Below are 19,076 nucleotides of genomic sequence, written 5' to 3' on the forward strand. Positions count from 1 at the left end.
ATAAGAGGACATAACAGCTCAGTTTAACCATTTTACTCCCGAAAGCTGTTTGCATGTTAATGACCAAGCCAATTTTTACAATTCTGACCACTGTCACTTTGAGGTAATAACTCTGGAACGCTTCAACGGATCCCCCTGATTCTAAGATTATTTTTTAGTGACATATTTTAATTTATGATAGTGGTAAAATTGATTTAATATGGCTGGCATTTACTTCTGAAAAAATCGGAAACTTGGCAAAAATTTAGAAAATTTTGCAATTCTCAAACTTTGAATTTTCATGCCCTTAAATCAGAGAGATATGTCACACAAAATAGTTAATAAATAACATTTCCCATATGTCTACTTTTACATCAGCACAATTTTGGAACCAATATTTTTTTTGGTTAGGAAGTTATAAGGGTTAAAAGTTGACCAGCATTTTCTAATTTTTTCAACAAAATTTACAAAACCATTTTTTCAGGGATCACATCACATTTGAAGTGACTTTGGGGGGCCTTTATGACAGAAAATACCCAAAAGAAAACAATGAACATTTAACTTTTTTTTCTCAAAAATTTTACTTTCGATCCAATTTTTTTTATTTTTGCAAGGGTAACAGGAAAAATGGACCCCAAAATTTGTTGTGCAATTTCTCTTGAGCTCACTGATACCCAATATGTGTGGGAAAACCACTGTTTGGGCACACAGCAGGGCGCGGAAGGGAAGAAGTGTCATTTGACTTTTTGAATGTAAAATTTGATTGAATAATTAGCGGACGCCATGTCACGTTTGGAGAGCCACTGATGTGCCTAAACAATGGAAAACCCCCACAAGTGACACCATTTTGGAAACTAGGCCCCTCAGTGAATTTATTTAGATGTTTAGTGAGCACCTTGAACCCCCTCGTGCGTCACAGAAGTTTATAACATTGAGCCGTAAAAATTAAATTTTCACATTTTTCCCACAAAAATGTTTTTTAGCCACCAGTTTTGCATTTTAATAAGGGTAACAGGAGAAATTTCACCATACCATTTGTTGTGCAATTTCTCCTAAGTAAGCCAATACCCCATATGTGGGGAAAAACCACTGTTTGGGTACACGGCAGGGCTCAGAAAGGAAGGAGTGACATTTTGGAATGCCGACTTTGATGGAATGGTCTGCTGGTGTCATATCACGTTTGGAGAGCCCCTGATGTGCCTAAACAGTGGAAACACCCACAAATGACATCATTTTGGAAAATAGACCCCTCAATAAATTTATTTAGATGTTTAGTGAGCACCTTGAACCCACAGGTGCTTCACAGAATTTTGCAACGTGGATCTGTAAAAATGAAAATAATATATTTTTCCCATAAAAATGTTGTTTTAGCCCCAATTTTTTCATTTTCACAAGGATAGCAGGAGAAAATGGACCCAAAATTTTTTGTGCAATTTTTCCTATGTACGCCAATATCCCATATGTGGTCAAAACTACTTTTGATGAACACTGCAAAGCACAGAAGGAAGAAGCACCATATTGAAGTTCAAATTTTGCTGGACTGGTTTGAGGGTGCCATGTCACATTGCCAGAGCCCTTGAGGGACCAGAACAGCAGAACCCCCCCATAAGAGACCCCATTTTACAAACTACAAATCTCAAGTAATTAATCTAGAAGTGCAGTGAGCATATTGACACCACAGGTGGATCACATAATTTTATACCTGTAACGGGTCTGGGAGGCGGAACCTCTGAGCTACTATACAAGGGGGCGGTCCTTGTAAGGGAGCGGGTGGCGACCAGGCAGGCAGTCACAGCAGGTGACCGGGACAGTCTCTGGGTGTACGGGCAGGAGGTCACGGCAAGTGACAGGGACAGTCTCTGGATGAACGGGCTGGAGGTCACGGCAAGTGACCGGGGCAGTCTCTGGGTGAACGGGCTGGAGGTCACGGCAAGTGACCGGGGCAGTCTCTGGGTGAACGGGCTGGAGGTCACGGCAAGTGACCGGGGCAGTCTCTAGGTAAAGGGTAGGTACGACCTGTGATGGCTGAACCTCCAGGTAGGCTAGCAAGGCAGATGGAGGATGTGTGCTCCCAGGTGAGCAAGCGAGAGTCTCTGGAATAGCAGGTGGTCACAGCATGTGACGGCGAAGCCTCCAGGTAGGCAAGCAGGCAGGTAGCGGAGAAGCGCTCCCAGGTGAGCGGGCAAGAGTCTCTGGAATAGCTGGTGGTCACAGCACGTGACGGCGGAGCCTTCGGGCAGGCAAGCAGGCAGGTAGCGGAGAAGCGCTCCCAGGTGAGCGGGCAAGAGTCTCTGGAATAGCTGGTGGTCACAGCACGTGACGGCGGAGCCTCTGGGCAGGCAAGCAGGCAGGTAGCGGAGGAGCGCTCCCAGGTGAGCGGGCAAGCTGGTCCATAGACAGACTGAAAGGAGTAGAAAGGCAGACCGTCGGACCTCAGGCTAGCAAGCAGGCAGGTAGCTGATGTGCGCTCCCAGGTGAGCGGGCAAGCTGGTCCTTAGACAGACTGACAGGAGTTGTAAGGCAGACCATCGGACCTCAGGCTAGCAAGCAGGTAGCAGGAATAACAGGCAGGAAACAGACAGCAAACTGGCAGGACTCTGGCAGGAATCAGGCAGGTAACTGGCAGGTAACTGGCAACGGGACCTGAGGGCTGAAGCAGAGTAGAACAGTGCAACAACATTGCTCGGGCACCTCCATTTTGGAGGAGGTGCCTTATATATGGTGAAGTCCTCCGGCCATTGGCCGGGGACTCCTTAGGACGGCGCGCGCGGCCCCTTTAAGAGGAAGGGAGAGCGCGCGCGCGCGCCCTAAGCACAGTGGCCGGGAAGGAGCGCGCGCTGCCAGCAGAGCGGGAGGAGGACGCCGGGCACGGAGCAGGGAGGTGAGGGGAACAGCGTCCCTGCCTAGCAGAGGGCAGGGACGCCGGCGCTACAGTACCCCCCCCTTTAGGCCCCCCCTTTTTTAGGCCAGACAGAAATTTAACAAGGATAAGAGGGGCATGGATGTTCTCCCGGGGCTCCCACGTTCTCTCCTCAGGACCAAACCCCTTCCAATCTACTAGAAAAAAGGTCTTTCCTCTTACCCTTTTGGTGGCAAGAATGTTCTCTACCTCAAACTCGTCCTCAGCAGAAACCGGAGCAGGAGGCGTACCTGTAGACTTGGAAAAAGAGTTAAGTACCACAGGTTTGAGGAGAGATACATGGAAGGAGTTAGGGATCCGTAAGTTGGCCGGGAGTTTCAATTTATAGGCCACCGGGTTGATCTGACTGATGACCTCCAGGGGGCCGATGAACCGAGGCCCTAACTTGTAAGAAGGTATCTTGAGTCGGACATATTTAGATGAGAGCCAGACTTTATCTCCGGGACGAAATTGTGGAGGATCCAGGCGTTTTTTGTCAGCGTGTCTTTTCATCCGTTTGGACGACTGAAGGAGTGCGGATCGGGTACTCTCCCAAATGGAGGAAAATTTGCCAACGAGAGATTCCGCAGCCGGGTTGTCCACAGAGGTGGAGACAGGAAAAGGAATCCGAGGATGCTGACCGAAGACTACAAAAAACGGGGATTTGGAGGAGGATTCGCTCTCGTGATTGTTATAAGAGAACTCGGCCCATGGTAGGAGATCCACCCAGTCTGAATGATGGGCATTAACGAAGTGCCGGAGGTAACTGGTCAGGTTCTGATTGATCCGCTCCACTTGACCATTGGACTGTGGGTGGTAAGCGGAAGAGAAGTCCAGGGTGACGTCTAGCAGTTTACAAGTGGCTCTCCAGAAGCGTGAGGTGAACTGTACCCCACGATCCGACACGATGTGGAGGGGCAGGCCATGAAGACGGAAGATGTGACGAATAAAGTCTTTAGCTAGCTCGGGTGCAGACGGGAGGCCTGGCAGGGGAACGAAATGAGCCATCTTGGAGAAGCGGTCTGCGACCACCCAAATGACCGTACAACCGGCAGAGACTGGGAGGTCTGTTATAAAGTCCATTGCTATATGCTGCCAGGGGGCAGCAGGTACTGGGAGCGGAAGGAGGCGACCAGCTGGCAGATGTCTCGGAACCTTGTTGCGGGCGCAGGACACACAGGCAGAAACAAAGTCTATTACGTCCTTGTGCAGGGTAGGCCACCAGTAGTGCCGGGTAATAAGCTGGAGGGTCTTTTTCTGACCGGCATGGCCAGCCAGTTTAGACGAGTGACCCCAGTGAAGGATCTTCTCCCGATCAGGTACTGATACGAACGTCTTTCCGGGAGGGAGACGATTTAGACTCACGGGAGCCACCTGCATTACTCTGGCGGGATCGATGATGTGTTTCGGATCTTCCTCGAGATCAGACACCAGAAAGGATCGAGACAAGGCGTCCGCCTTGACGTTTTTGTCAGCCGGGCGAAAATGAAGAACAAAATCAAAGCGAGCAAAAAACAAGGACCACCGGGCTTGGCGCGGGTTAAGTCTCTGGGCATGCTGGAGATAAGCCAAGTTCTTGTGGTCAGTGTAAATTATTACCGGGTGAAGAGCCCCCTCGAGCAGGTAACGCCACTCCTCCAATGCCAGTTTGATGGCCAATAACTCTCGGTCTCCTATGGAATAATTGCGCTCTGAGGAGGAGAAGAGTTTAGAGAAGAAGCCGCAAGTTACCATCCTCCCGGAAGATGATTTTTGAGTAAGTACCGCTCCGGCTCCAGAGGAGGAGGCGTCAACTTCCAGGAAGAACTGCTTGTTGCCGTCCGGGCGATGCAGCACCGGGGCGGAAGAGAAGGCCTGTTTTAAGGAAAGAAAGGCCTCCTCTGCTTCGGGCGGCCACTCTTTGGGATTAGTACCCTTACGGGTGAGCGCGGAAATTGGGGCAGTCCGGGAAGAGAAGTGTGGTATGAAGAGGCGGTAGTAGTTGGCGAAGCCCAGGAACCGCTGAATGGCCTTCAACCCCTCCGGTCGAGGCCATTTCTCGATGGCAGACAGTTTCCCTGGATCCATTCGTAGGCCGGTCTGAGAAATAATGTAGCCCAAAAATGGAAGCGAGGTCTGCTCAAAGAGGCACTTCTCGTATTTAGCGAAGAGGTGATTCTGCCTGAGCCTGAGCAGGACCTGACGAACGTCCCTCCGGTGAGTCTGAAGATCCGGAGAGAAGACCAAGATGTCGTCCAGGTACACCACTACGCAGGAGTAGAGAAGGTCCCGGAAGATGTCATTGACCAACTCTTGAAAGACGGCAGGAGCGTTACAGAGACCAAAGGGCATTACCAGATATTCATAGTGGCCGTCCCGGGTGTTGAATGCCGTCTTCCATTCATCCCCCTGACGGATACGAACCAGGTTGTACGCCCCACGGAGGTCCAGTTTGGTGAAGATTCTAGCCCCTCTCAGACGATCAAATAACTCCGGAATGAGCGGAAGGGGGTACTTATTCTTCACCGTGATTTGGTTAAGGCCTCTATAGTCTATACAGGGACGGAGAGAGCCGTCCTTCTTTTTTACGAAGAAGAAGCCTGCTCCCGCCGGGGAGGTAGATTTCCGGATGAATCCCCTGGCCAGATTCTCCTCAATATATTCGGACATCGACCGGGTCTCAGCAGCGGATAATGGATAAATACGCCCACGGGGAGGAGTAGTACCGGGTAACAGGTCGATAGGGCAGTCGTATGGTCTATGAGGGGGTAGTGTCTCTGCTTCCTTTTTATTAAAGACATCAGCATAAGACCAATAAGGAATCGGAAGTCCAGGTAGATTAGCTGGGGTAGGAGAAGGACGGACGGGATGGACGGGAACCAGACAGGTCTTATGGCAGTCCTGTCCCCAGCGAAGGACTTCTCCGGTCTGCCAGTCAAGCACGGGTGCATGTCTCTGGAGCCAAGGTAGACCTAGCAAGAGGGCGTGAGAGAGTCCAGGCAGAACATGAAAGGAGATACTCTCAGAATGCAGCATTCCCACCTGTAGAGTAATGGATTCGGTGATGAGTTGGATGGGGCGTGGTAAGAGACCCCCATCCACGGCAGCAACAGACAAGGGTACAGCCAGAGGTTTGGTGGGGATGCGGTATTTCTCTACCAGGGACTGTGAAATAAGATTCCCGGCTGCTCCAGAGTCCAGTTGGGCTAGTTCGAAATAACGGTTCTCCCCGCAGACGATTGAAACTGACAGCAGCAGAGATGGAGAGGATTTATTCTTGTCTAGGTCGACCTCTCTGAGCGAACCTAGACACAGGCGTTTCCCGATGTCTCTGGGCAGGCACGGATCCGGTGCTCCTTACTGCCACAGTAGAAGCAGCTCCCCTCGGCACGGCGTAAGTCCTGACGGGTTTTGACCATCTTGGTCTGGTCGACCTGCATAGACTCAGGAGAGTGTACCTGGGGAGAGACGGAGGGAGTGACGGGTTTCTGAAAGGTAGGAGCTAGACGTGGAAACCTCCTCTCACGGGTGACCTCTTTGGCACGCTCCTGGAACCGTAGGTCAATCCGGGTGGCAAGAGTTATTAGGTCATCGAGAGTGGTAGGAATGTCCCGACCGGCAAGTTCATCTTTAATACGGCCGGACAGACCCTCCCAGAAGACGGATACCAGAGCGTCGTTATCCCAGGCCAGCTCCGAGGCAAGGGTATGGAACCGTATGGCATATTGGCCCACGGTGAGACTTCCCTGACGGAGGCGTAGCAGAGATGATGCGGATGAGGTCTTCCGTCCGGGTTCGTCGAAGACTTTCCGGAAAGCCGTGAGGAAGGCAGGCAAGTCGGACACCAGGGGGTCTCCTCTCTCCCATAGAGGATTTAGCCAGGCCAGGGCCTCCCCGGTGAGATGGGACATGATGAAGGCAATTTTGGCCCGGTCGGAGTTAAACTGGTGGGACAATAGTTCAAAGTGCAGGGTGCACTGATTTATGAAGCCCCGAGCCTGGGCGGAGTCGCCTCCGAAGCGAGGAGGTGCAGAAAGCCGGGGTCCGGGGTAGGATACCATGGTATTGGTGGTCAGCGGAGCTGCCGGGTTGCGAGTCATGGCACTGGCGGTGGTTGCTGGTGGAGCAGTCAGAGTATCCAGGCGAGAATTGACATTCCGCAGGTGACCCAGGATGGACTCCTGTTGGGACCTCTGACGGGACAGTTCATGACAGAGGTCCGAGAGCGAGGGAGCTTGGGTGCCACCGGGTTCCATGGCCCGAGCAAACTGTAACGGGTCTGGGAGGCGGAACCTCTGAGCTACTATACAAGGGGGCGGTCCTTGTAAGGGAGCGGGTGGCGACCAGGCAGGCAGTCACAGCAGGTGACCGGGACAGTCTCTGGGTGTACGGGCAGGAGGTCATGGCAAGTGACCGGGACAGTCTCTGGATGAACGGGCTGGAGGTCACGGCAAGTGACCGGGGCAGTCTCTGGGTGAACGGGCTGGAGGTCACGGCAAGTGACCGGGGCAGTCTCTGGGTGAACGGGCTGGAGGTCACGGCAAGTGACCGGGGCAGTCTCTAGGTAAAGGGTAGGTACGACCTGTGATGGCTGAACCTCCAGGTAGGCTAGCAAGGCAGATGGAGGATGTGTGCTCCCAGGTGAGCAAGCGAGAGTCTCTGGAATAGCAGGTGGTCACAGCACGTGACGGCGAAGCCTCCAGGTAGGCAAGCAGGCAGGTAGCGGAGAAGCGCTCCCAGATGAGCGGGCAAGAGTCTCTGGAATAGCTGGTGGTCACAGCACGTGACGGCGGAGCCTCCGGGCAGGCAAGCAGGCAGGTAGCGGAGAAGCGCTCCCAGGTGAGCGGGCAAGAGTCTCTGGAATAGCTGGTGGTCACAGCACGTGACGGCGGAGCCTCCGGGCAGGCAAGCAGGCAGGTAGCGGAGGAGCGCTCCCAGGTGAGCGGGCAAGCTGGTCCATAGACAGACTGACAGGAGTAGAAAGGCAGACCGTCGGACCTCAGGCTAGCAAGCAGGCAGGTAGCTGATGTGCGCTCCCAGGTGAGCGGGCAAGCTGGTCCTTAGACAGACTGACAGGAGTTGTAAGGCAGACCGTCGGACCTCAGGCTAGCAAGCAGGTAGCAGGAATAACAGGCAGGAAACAGACAGCAAACTGGCAGGACTCTGGCAGGAATCAGGCAGGTAACTGGCAGGTAACTGGCAACGGGACCTGAGGGCTGAAGCAGAGTAGAACAGTGCAACAACATTGCTCGGGCACCTCCATTTTGGAGGAGGTGCCTTATATATGGTGAAGTCCTCCGGCCATTGGCCGGGGACTCCTTAGGACGGCGCGCGCGGCCCCTTTAAGAGGAAGGGAGAGCGCGCGCGCCCTAAGCACAGTGGCCGGGAAGGAGAGCGCGCTGCCAGCAGAGCGGGAGGAGGACGCCGGGCACGGAGCAGGGAGGTGAGGGGAACAGCGTCCCTGCCTAGCAGAGGGCAGGGACGCCGGCGCTACAATACCATTGGGCAATGAAGAAAAAAATTACATTTTCACCACCAAAATTTTGTCTTAGCCCCAGATTTTACATTTTCACACTGGGAAATGGGTAAAAATGGCACCAAAATTTGTCCCACAATTTCTGCTGAATGTAGAAATACCCCATATGTGGCTGCGCAGTACTGCTTAGCCATACCCGTTTGGGAAATTATCTACAGGTATAGTGATGATTTTGACTCCATGGGTCTTTTCCAAAAACAAGCAGCAGTGGATGTTGCTGAGTGAAAATTGCAAACTAATGTTGTAGTGACCAGTACGTTGAAGTGACCAGTACGTTGTGCCCAGCTCATGCTTCTGGAGACATGCACCCGTAAATTAGGCAGGCTCTCATCGATACAGAAATGCCAAACATGTGGACGCTAACTGCAGTTTAGGCACACTGTGGGACTCAAAAGGGAGGTGGGCATTTGTATTTGGGGGCACAGAATTTGCTGAATTTCTTTTGGGGGCTAGGGCCATTTCACTTTTCCAGAGCCTTTGTACTACTAGTAACATGGAAGCCCCTAATATTTCCATTAACAGATGATGGACCTGAGTGGGGACTTGCTTTTTTTGTGGACTGAGTCGAAGCTTTTATTGTGATCCAAAATGTTATGTAAAATGTTCCCATTTATCCGGTGCTCTACGCTGAGCTCTGATATTAGCGTTTCCATTTAAATCTCCGAGTGATGTAATTCAGATGAAACCCCCGAGGGATCCATTCACTATAATGAGGCAGCAGAGTTACTCTGGACTCCGTCTGGCCTCAGTTCAGTGGTGTCCTTTTTTTCAGAGGTTCACAAAACTGTGGCCGACAGCACTTCTATGCACGCCTAATAAAAAGACAGACACAGCCGGACCACAGGCCAGATGGCACTCACAGTGTCTCCATCTGCCTCATTATAGGAAATCTTCCGCTGGGGGTTCCATCTGAATCCCATATTTCAGAGATTTACACGGAAACCTTGATGTAAGCGCTCAGAGCAGGGTGCATGATAAATGTGAGCCGAGCCATACTGTGATCTTTGGCAGGCAGAATGAACAAATCAGCAGCAGGTGAAGAATTGGTTTTATTTACCATAAAACACTGAAGAAACTGTATAGATGTGTGACAGCACCACAGTGAAGAAGAGTAGCGTGTGAAGAAAAGGGAAGATTGTCATATGCGTTTTTAATGGAAATTCTAGGCTTTAGAGAGGAAAAACTAGTGAATTAGAGTTTCAAAAGACTCTAGTTAATAAGGTTTTAATAATCGTGATGGCAGTGTGGGTTCTGTGCCAGGCAGATAATTTTTTTCATAATGGAGTTTTCTGGACTCAGGATATTAGTGGCTTATTGTTAGCATAGACAATCAATATTACATTGTGGGGTCCAACTTTCAGCACCCTCTACTTTTATGTTTTAAATAATAATTTGTATGTTGCACTGTATATGGTAGCTAAATGTGAAAAGGTGTTTTCTAAGGGTTAGTGGATTTCACTGAATGTATTGTATTTTAGTAATTGCACTGAATTTGATATAAGATGGATTTGCTTTGTGCATGGTGTTTTCTATACATGGCTCTTAGAGGTAGCAAACTGGCCAGTAGGTAATTAATGGCTGGTTAAGAGTGTTGAGCGAATTTGCTCGGCATTTCAAATTCGGGTTCGTGGTGCAGGCTTGTTCAAAGCAAAAAGTCGGCTCCGCCCACGAACATCCTGATTTGCCACACTGTCACGCAGTTATCTGCGTGACAGTGTGGCAAATCAGGGATGTTCGTGGGCAGAGCCAATTTTTTGGCGCGAACAAGCCGGAACCCCGAATACAAACCTGACTTATTAGCTGCATTCGTGTCCTCCGTGCACAGATACTGCAGAATATAACAGTGGAGCAGGGAGCCGTCAGGTCCTTTTTCCACAGTTCAGTCTATGTAGAGTGAAGGTACTGCAAGGATCTTTAGGCCACATGACAAAGTAGCGGAGAAGTTGAGCAGGACTCAGACAAGTTGTGTGTGCTGATGTAGCAGAGTTGTTCTGTATGGGCTCATATAAAGGACTTGGCGAGGTTAGGGTAGTAGCTTAGTGTAAAATAAAAATTCCCCCGTCTCAAGTGCATGTGCCTCTTTCTAATCTAAAGTTGGGACGTATGGTATCAGTAACAGAGAAGCGACTGCTTTTTACAGAAGCAGAACTGGTAAGGAAAAATTGGAACTTCAAACAGGAGTTACAGTAGAGAGAGAAATACTCTAAGTGTTCCCCAGAATACAGGAAACAGTTCAGCCTTCTAACACCCTAATGAAATAAAAGGATGTTTAAAAAATGATTCTCACATAAATGAGACATTTTGGAAATGTTGTTTTTGACTTTTTGTGTGTGGTTTGACTATCTGGTTTAAGCATGTAATAATTCAGGGTTTGAAAAATGCAAATTTTTCAACATTTTTCACTAAATTTCAGATATTTTCATAAATAAATGCAAAAGTTAATTGTACTTTTAATTGGTATATTTAGGAAATGTGTCACAAAAAATAGTCTCAGAATCTCTGGGACATTAAGAATTTGAAAGTTATTACCCCATAAAGTGATATGTCAGAATTGAAAAATGGGGCTTAGTCGTGAAAGCTAAAATTGCCTCAGTTACTAAGGGGTTAAAGTCCAGAGTGTCTCGTGTTGTTCTTCAACCAAGGTCTCCCAAGATTTCCACCATCTAGAACAACAGAAGGAGACACTGAACACACACTATAGAGTTTTATTTGTGCTGATGTTCTGGGGGTGGTTAGACATCTCAGTCAGGCCGCCTCTTACATAAACACTTAACAGGCTACAGTGCTTGAAGGAGTGATGACGGACCTTCAACAGCTGGTCAACAAGTGTGGATAGACATCCATAAATCGTGTATGGATAAATATTCTGATTCTGGAAAACCTTTTTCAACTTTTACTACTTCCTTCATAATTTACTACTTGGGTCCTCAAGCATGTGGCTCGGGAGCCACGTGTAGCACGGGACTATGATATGTGGCTTAAGGCATGAGCACCAGGAGTAGAAAACAGTTAAGAAGAGGAGGTTTCCAGATGATGACTTTTGTGAGTAACCCTGCATAGAAGAGCAGATCTGGATTTGCATATTCTGGCTGTGGGGCTGGAGTAGTGGTCCCCAACTCTGGTCCTCAAGAACCACCAACAGATCATGTTTTCAGGATTTCCTTAGTATTGCACAGATGATGAAATTATTGCCTGTCAAGTGATGCAATTATCATCTTGGCAATACTAAGGAAATCCTGAAATCATGATCTGTTGGAGGCTCTTGAGGACTGGAGTTGGAGGAACACTGGGCTGGAGCGATAAATATGGCAAGCTGGAGAGGAGGATACTGGCAGTTGGAGAAGGTGCTTGAATCTGGATGCGATAGTCTTGCGAGTGTGCTTGATGCGGGAATACCAAATAGAGGTAAAGTGGGAACCCTTGGATGTAGGTATACTTCCTACACACGTGGTCAATCTATCTATTTATCTACTATCTATCTATTTATTATCTATATACACACGTGGTCAAAATTGTTGGTACCCCTCGTTTAATGAAAGAAAAACCCACAATGGTCACAGAAATAACTTGAATCTGACAAAAGTAATAATAAATTAAAAATCTATGAAAATGAACAAATGAAAGCCAGACATTGCTTTTCAACCCTGCTTCCACAGAATTTTTAAGAAAATTAAACTCATGAAATAGGCCTGGACAGAAATGATGGTACCCTTAACTTAATATTTTGTTGAACAACCTTTTGAGGCAATCACTGCAATCAAACGATTCCTGTAACGGTCAATGAGACTTCTGCACCTCTCGACACGTATTTTGGCCCACTCCTCATGAGCAAACTGCTCCAGTGGTCTCGTGTTTGAAGGTTGCCTTTTCCGGACAGCATGTTTCAGCAGCAGAAGGGAAGGAAGGGAGACACAAATCCATTACTTAGTGGGTAGGCGGAGCCCCATAGGATAGTTCACCTCAGATTAGAAAACGTGACGACCGGCCCCTCCAGTATAAAGGCTCCTCCTACTCCCATGTTCTCCAGTCTTTTATCTGAGGTCTCAGAGGATAGTCGCTGCCTCGGCAGCTCCTCAGAAGAGTTTGTTTTTTTTTGTTTTATATCCAGCGAGACCTGGACCCCCCGTGGTCTAGAGGTCTCAGGGGGTCTCGGCACAACTGAGACCCCTGACCCTCCCCTGGCGGCTCTGTGTACCCCTTGAGGAGGTCCCCACAGAAGCCTGCCGGCCCCGGGGGATACAGGGCGCTCCCTGGCGGAGGCGCACACCACATCTGGGGGTCCCTGCGTGTTCCGCCGTAGGGGGGAGCAAAGGGCCACGGCGCCACACAACCCTGAGGATCTCTGTGGTGTTCAGCCGGGTAAGTGCTCTTTTGCATAAGAGTGCCTTAACGGCTACGGCAGCAGCCGCCGTTTCTATAAGTGTGACTGCCTGTGTGTTTTTGTCTATTGCAGACGCTGCCTTTACTGGGGGGAGCAGAGACGGAGGCCAGTAATGTTTATATGTGGCCCCACATTGCATTTTGTATAAGCGCACATTTTTTTCTTTATTAGCGCACGCTCTTTCTTTTCTTGCTTCCTGCCTTCATAGAGGTAGGAAGCTCTCTGTCTAGCGTTCTTTTTGCTTGAATAGCGCGGGCTCTGTCGGGGGGCGTGGCTTAGCTTCTCCTGGCTTCCTGCCGTCATATCTCAGGCAGGAAGCTCTTGGTTTGGGCGCGCGTTGTGTCAGTCCCTGCTTCTCCTCCGGCTTCCGTGTTCCATCGAGCACCTCCTGCTCTCTGCTCCCCGTCCACCGCCACACACTCAGGAGGAGCGGTCGCCGCGGTATCGGTGAGTTCCCTCTGCCTTTGGCAGAGGTTCCCTGACAGCGTTTTTCACTTTGGCTAACCTGCTAGGGAGACATAGTGAGCGCTACCGCTTCTCTTTTGAAACTATTTACTTCGCTGACCTTAGTAGGCAGTGTAGTATTTTAGTTGCAGTGATATTAACCCCTTCTGAACAGAATGGTTCTTTAGGGTTGTTTTTTCTTTTCCTGGGGAAACACCTTGTGTTTGAGGGCGCTTCTCCCTGTTGATTAAGTTAAATTATTTGCTCTGGAGCTCTGGGGTAGCTCTCTCTAAGGGTGAGCTTTAACCCTTCAGAGCTTGAGGCATACAAAAAAAAAAAAAAAAAAAAAAAGAGTTTTGAAAACAGGCTGTGCAATTTTCACACTTTTATTTGCCATCCTTATTGTAACATCCTGTCATCTGGTGTGGGTGGCATGTCGGATCAGGGGCCTGGGAGTGCTGACCGCTCTCCTGATCCGTTCCAAGTTCGGTCGCACGCTTCTGATACACCCAGGCCTTCCACGACGTCAAGTTCGACCCTTAGTGATGTTAAGGTGGAAGCGCTCACTCGCTCCATTGATAGTCTTTCTAGCCTCCTGAGTCAGTGGGTGTCAGCCAGATCGCATCCGTCGCCATGAGGAAAAAAGCGCCGCAGGACTGTGGCACTATCTCCCTCGCACAGCGCATCAGAGGTTTCGGTTTCACCAACGAGTTCGGTTGAGGAAATCTTTGATTCTGAGGAAGAGGATCGACGAGGTCGCTCTATTTCACTTTCAGGCCGCGTAGATGTGCTTATTAAGGACATGCGGGAAGTGTTACAGCTGTCTGAAGAGCCGGCAAGACCGTCTAAGTCTGCCCGGCTATATCAGGAAACGCGCCGTGCTCGTCCAACGTTGCCTGCGCATGAGGAACTTAACGAGGCAGTGGAGAAGGAGCGCCGGTGTCCGGATAAACGCTTCCAGGGGATGCGGTTTTTTGATGCTCTGTATCCCTGCACTAAGGAGATGGTCACTGATTGGGTTCCTTCTCCCGAGGTGGATATATCCATGTCTCAGTTGAGCAAGTCCTCCTTGCTTCCGGTTAAAGGGAAAGCCAATCTTCAGGATCCTCTGGACAGGAGATCAGAGTCAGCGGCGAAATCCATCTATGAAGCCGCAGGTCATGGTTTCCGAGCGGCCTTAGGGGCCATGTGGGCCGGTGAGGCTTCCCTGCGGTGGTTGGATCAGCTGCGAACGGCATGGCAAGATGGGACTCCGCGGTCAGAAGTGGAAAAGCTTTTTCAGTTGATGGAAGAAGCCATGTGTTATGGCAGGGATGCAGTACTGGACACTACTTCAATTTTGTCCAAAGCTCAAGCTTCGGCCGTCACAGTTAGAAGAGCACTGTGGCTTAAGCAGTGGACCGGAGATACAGTATCCAAGCAAGGTTTGCTTAGTCTTGCATATAGGGGCGGTCAGCTTTTTGGTTCGGACCTTTCAGAGCTGATTGCCAAGGCCAAGAACAAGGATGTTTCCCTGCCTCTAAAGAAGGCAGCAGCATCCACATCTGGCAGGTCAGGGCCCGGTAGAGGTCATCGGTCCTTTCGGACCAGGGGACGATTCGGTCAGCCTTCTTGGAGATCAGGTCGTCCTTCGTCCTCCGGCAGATCCTCCCAGAAATCTCGTACTCCTTGGAAGCAACAGTCCCGTCAGGACAGACGGGAGGTTGACAAAAGATCCGCTAAGGCTAATTGACGCCAGAGATCCCCCCGAGGGTTCTCGGGTGGGAGGTCGTCTGCTACAATTCGGGTCAATTTGGGCATCCCACATATCGGACGCCTGGGTGACGCGGGCTATTTCATAGAGTTTCATTCTCCACCTTCAGACAGGTTTCGTCAGACATGCATTCCATCCGTGCCAAGGCTGGCTGCTGCACTGTTACAGGAGGTTGACTCTCTCCTGCAGCAGGGTGTGGTGGTTCAGGTTCCTCCGGAAGACCAGGGAAGGGGTTTTTACTCCAACCTTTTTGTGGTCCCCAAAAAGGAGGACAAGTTTTGCCCGGTACTGGATCTCAGAGATTTGAACATTTACGTCCGAACACGGAAGTTCCGCATGGAGTCTCTCCGTTCGGTGATAGCGACCCTGTCGCAGTACGATTTCTTGGTGTCTATCGACATCCGCGACGCCTATTTGCATATCCCTATCGGCAGGGCTCACCAGCGTTTTTTGCGTTTCCCCATAGGTCAAACCCATTACCAGTTTGTGGCCCTACCATTCGGGTTGGCCTCGGCACCCAGGGTTTTTACAAAGGTTCTGGCTCCTCTCATGGCGCTTCTTCGAAGACAAGGGGTTACGATCCTCCCCTACCTGGACGACCTGTTCATAGTGTCGCCCACAGCGGAGGAGGCGATAACAGCTCGCGACCTCTCCCTTCAGTACCTGATGGACTTCGGGTGGCTGATCAATTGGAAGAAGTCGTCATTGGAACCAGCGCAGTCCATTCTGTTCCTGGGGATGCATTTCGATACAGTTCGGGCAGTTGTGTCTCAGCCTCCTGTCAAACAGGCGAACCTTCGGCTTCTGGTCCAGGCTATGAGGTCGGCGTTGTCAATGTCCCTTCGGGAATGCATGCGCCTTCTGGGTCAAATGGTGGCAGCTATGGAAGCAGTACCGTTTGCACAATTTCATTCCCGGGATCTCCAAAATCTTATTCTGACACATTGGGATCGATCTCTGACTTCTCTGGATCGCTCGGTCGTTTTCTCCCGCAGGGTGCGAGAGTCTCTTGGATGGTAGTTACGTCCAGAGACTCTATCCCTGGGGAAATCCTTCCTTCTCCCGAGGTGGTCGGTGATTACCACCGACGCCAGCCTGACGGGTTGGGGGGGGAGTTTGGAACGACCTCTGGGTTCAGGGGGTCTGGTCGTCAGAGGAGTTGTCTCTCCCGATCAACATTTTGGAGTTGAGAGCGATATTTTTCTGCCTCCAACATTGGACGGTCCTTTTGAACGGTCTACCGGTCCAGATTCAGTCGGACAATGCGACGGCGGTCGCGTATATCAACCATCAGGGTGGGACGAGAAGTTCCAGACTCATGATGGAGGTCTCTCGGATCTTGGTTTGGGCCGAGTCCAGGATTCCAGCAATCTCTGCGATCCACATCCCAGGTGTGCTGAATATCTCCACGGACTTCCTCAGTCGCGAGCAGGTGGATCCTGGGGAATGGAGTCTCCATCCAGATGTTTTTTCTCTGCTGTGTTCCCATTGGGGGACTCCTCAGGTGGACTTGATGGCGTCCAGGCTGAATGCCAGGGTTCCGACTTTCATGTCCTGGTACAGGGATCCAGAGGCTGTGGCGGTAGATGCTCTAGTAGCCCCGTGGGACCAGTTCGAGCTGGTCTATGTATTTCCGACGATATCCTTACTTCCTCTGGAAATCCGATGGATCAAACTCGAACGAGTATCCGTAATCTTGGTAGCACCGGATTGGCCACAAAGAGCGTGGTATTCGACACTGGTATCTCTTCGAGCGGCGCTTCGGTTTCCACTACCCCTTCGCTCGGACTTGTTAAGCCAGGGGCCCATTCGTCATCCGGACCTGAGGTCACTTTGTTTGACAGCGTGGCTCTTGAGACCGAGATCCTGACCCGTCGCGGGTTTTCGCCCGAGGTCATTGCTACCTTGCGGGCAGCCAGGGGTCCAGCTCCGACTAGGATTTATCACAGAACTTGGGAATCTTTCTATTCATGGTGTTCTGGATCTTCAAGAAACCCGAGGGTTTTTTCCATCCCCAACTTCTTGGCTTTTTTGCAATATAGTTTGGCCAGGGGTCTAGCGGTTAGTACTGTGTGGGGTAAGGTGTCTGCACTTTCCGCACTTTTTAGAAGGGCTATTGCCTCACGCAGGGATGTGCGTTCTTTTTTTCGCGGAGTCGCACGTCAGTTTCCGCCGCGGAGGGCAGTTGTGGCTCCGTGGCGGCTTAATCTAGTCCTGGAAGCCCTTCAGCATAGGCCTTTTGAGCCTATGGATTCTGCTAAACTTTCGTTACTTTCTTGGAAGGCGGCCTTCTTGGTGGCAGTCACCTCTTTGTGAAGGTGTCGGAGTTGGCGGCACTATCTTGCTCGCCTCCGTTTCTGGAATTCCTTCCGGATCGCGTGGTGCTTCGTACCCGTGAAGATTTTTTACCTAAGGTAGTGTCACAATTCCACATTAATCAGGACATTGTGTTGCCTTCTCTTTGTCCAAAACCTAAGAATCCAAGGGAGCGGGCCTTGCACTCGTTGGACTTAGTGCGGGCATTGAAGTTCTATCTTACAATCACACGAGGTTTTCGGAAGTCGGACTCTCTTTTTGTGATTCCGGCTGGTCGTCGGCGTGGTCAACGTGCTTCCAAGGACACGATAGCTCGGTGGATCCGGTCGGCTATCCTGGAAGCGTACCGGCTCAAGGGCGAGCCTTGTCCGGTTAAAGTTCAAGCTCATTCCACGAGAGCCATTGGCTCATCGTGGGCTTTTCGTCAGGGGGCCTCCGCAGCGCAGCTCTGCCGGGCGGCCACCTGGCGCTCTGTTCACACCTTTACTAAGTTTTATAAAGTGGACGTGAGTGCTTCCGTTGATGGGGCCTTGGGACGCAGGGTCCTGCAGGCAGCGATAGTTTAAGTTATCTCTTTATTGTTTATTTTTTCTTTATTCAGCGCGGTTGGCGCTCTTGCCTAAGTTGTTGGGGTGTTGGAGATTCTGCCACTATTTCCCACCCTTAAGTGAGGTACTGCTTTAGGGCGTCCCACTAAGTAATGGATTTGTGTCTCCCTTCCTTCCCTTCTGCTGCTGAAAGTCGGATTTTGGTAAGAACTTACCTGTAAAATCCTTTTCAGCGAAGGAAGGAAGGGAGACTCAGCACCCTCCCATGGCAGAAGAGGTTTTGTTGTGTTTCTAGATGCAGCGCGTCTCCTTCCTGATGACGATCATCTGGACTGGGTTTAGCGCTCTACGGCTCTCCTTCCAGTATCGCCAGCTCTACACAGTTGTCAGGTCCAGTGAGGTATGCCTAGGACTGTGTGTTTCTATTACATAACCTGTTTTCTCTCATTTCTGAACTTTCAGAAGGGGATGTGTTGTTCTGCTGGTGTTGTCTGCTCTTCCTTAGCTTGTGTACGGACTGGAGAACATGGGAGTAGGAGGAGCCTTTATACTGGAGGGGCCGTCCGTCACGTTTTCTAATCTGAGGTGAACTATCCTATGGGGCTCCGCCTACCCACTAAGTAATGGATTTGTGTCTCCCTTCCTTCCTTCGCTGAAAAGGATTTTACAGGTAAGTTCTTACCAAAATCCGACTTTCAGCTCTTTCCAAAGATGCTCAATAGGATTTAGGTCAGGGCTCATAGAAGGCCACTTCAGAATAGTCCAATGTTTTCCTCTTAGCCATTCTTGGGTGTTTTTAGCTGTGTGTTTTGGGTCATTATCCTGTTGCAAGACCCATGACCTGCGACTGAGACCAAGCTTTCTGACACTAGACAGCACATTTCTCTCTAGAATCCCTTGATAGTCTTGAGATTTCATTGTACCCTGCACAGATTCAAGACACCCTGTGCCAGATGCAGCAAAACAGCCCCAGAATATAACAGAGCCTCTTCCATGTTTCACAGTAGGGACAGTGTTCTTTTCTTGATATGCTTAATTTTTCCGTCTGTGAACATAGAGCTGATGTGCCTTGCCAAAAACTTCCATTTTTGTCTCATCTGTCCATAGGACATTCTCCCAGAAGCTTTGTGGCTTGTCAACATGTAGTTTGGCAAATGTCAGTCTCACTTTTTTATGATTTTTTTTCAACAATGGTGTTCTCCTTGGTCGTCTCCCATGAAGTCCACTTTGGATCAAACGAC

This window comes from Phyllobates terribilis, unplaced genomic scaffold (genome assembly GCF_046119375.1).
Source record: "Phyllobates terribilis strain yellow unplaced genomic scaffold, ASM4611937v1 Scaffold_3__8_contigs__length_932513732, whole genome shotgun sequence".
In the NCBI taxonomy this organism is placed as follows: domain Eukaryota; kingdom Metazoa; phylum Chordata; class Amphibia; order Anura; family Dendrobatidae; genus Phyllobates; species Phyllobates terribilis.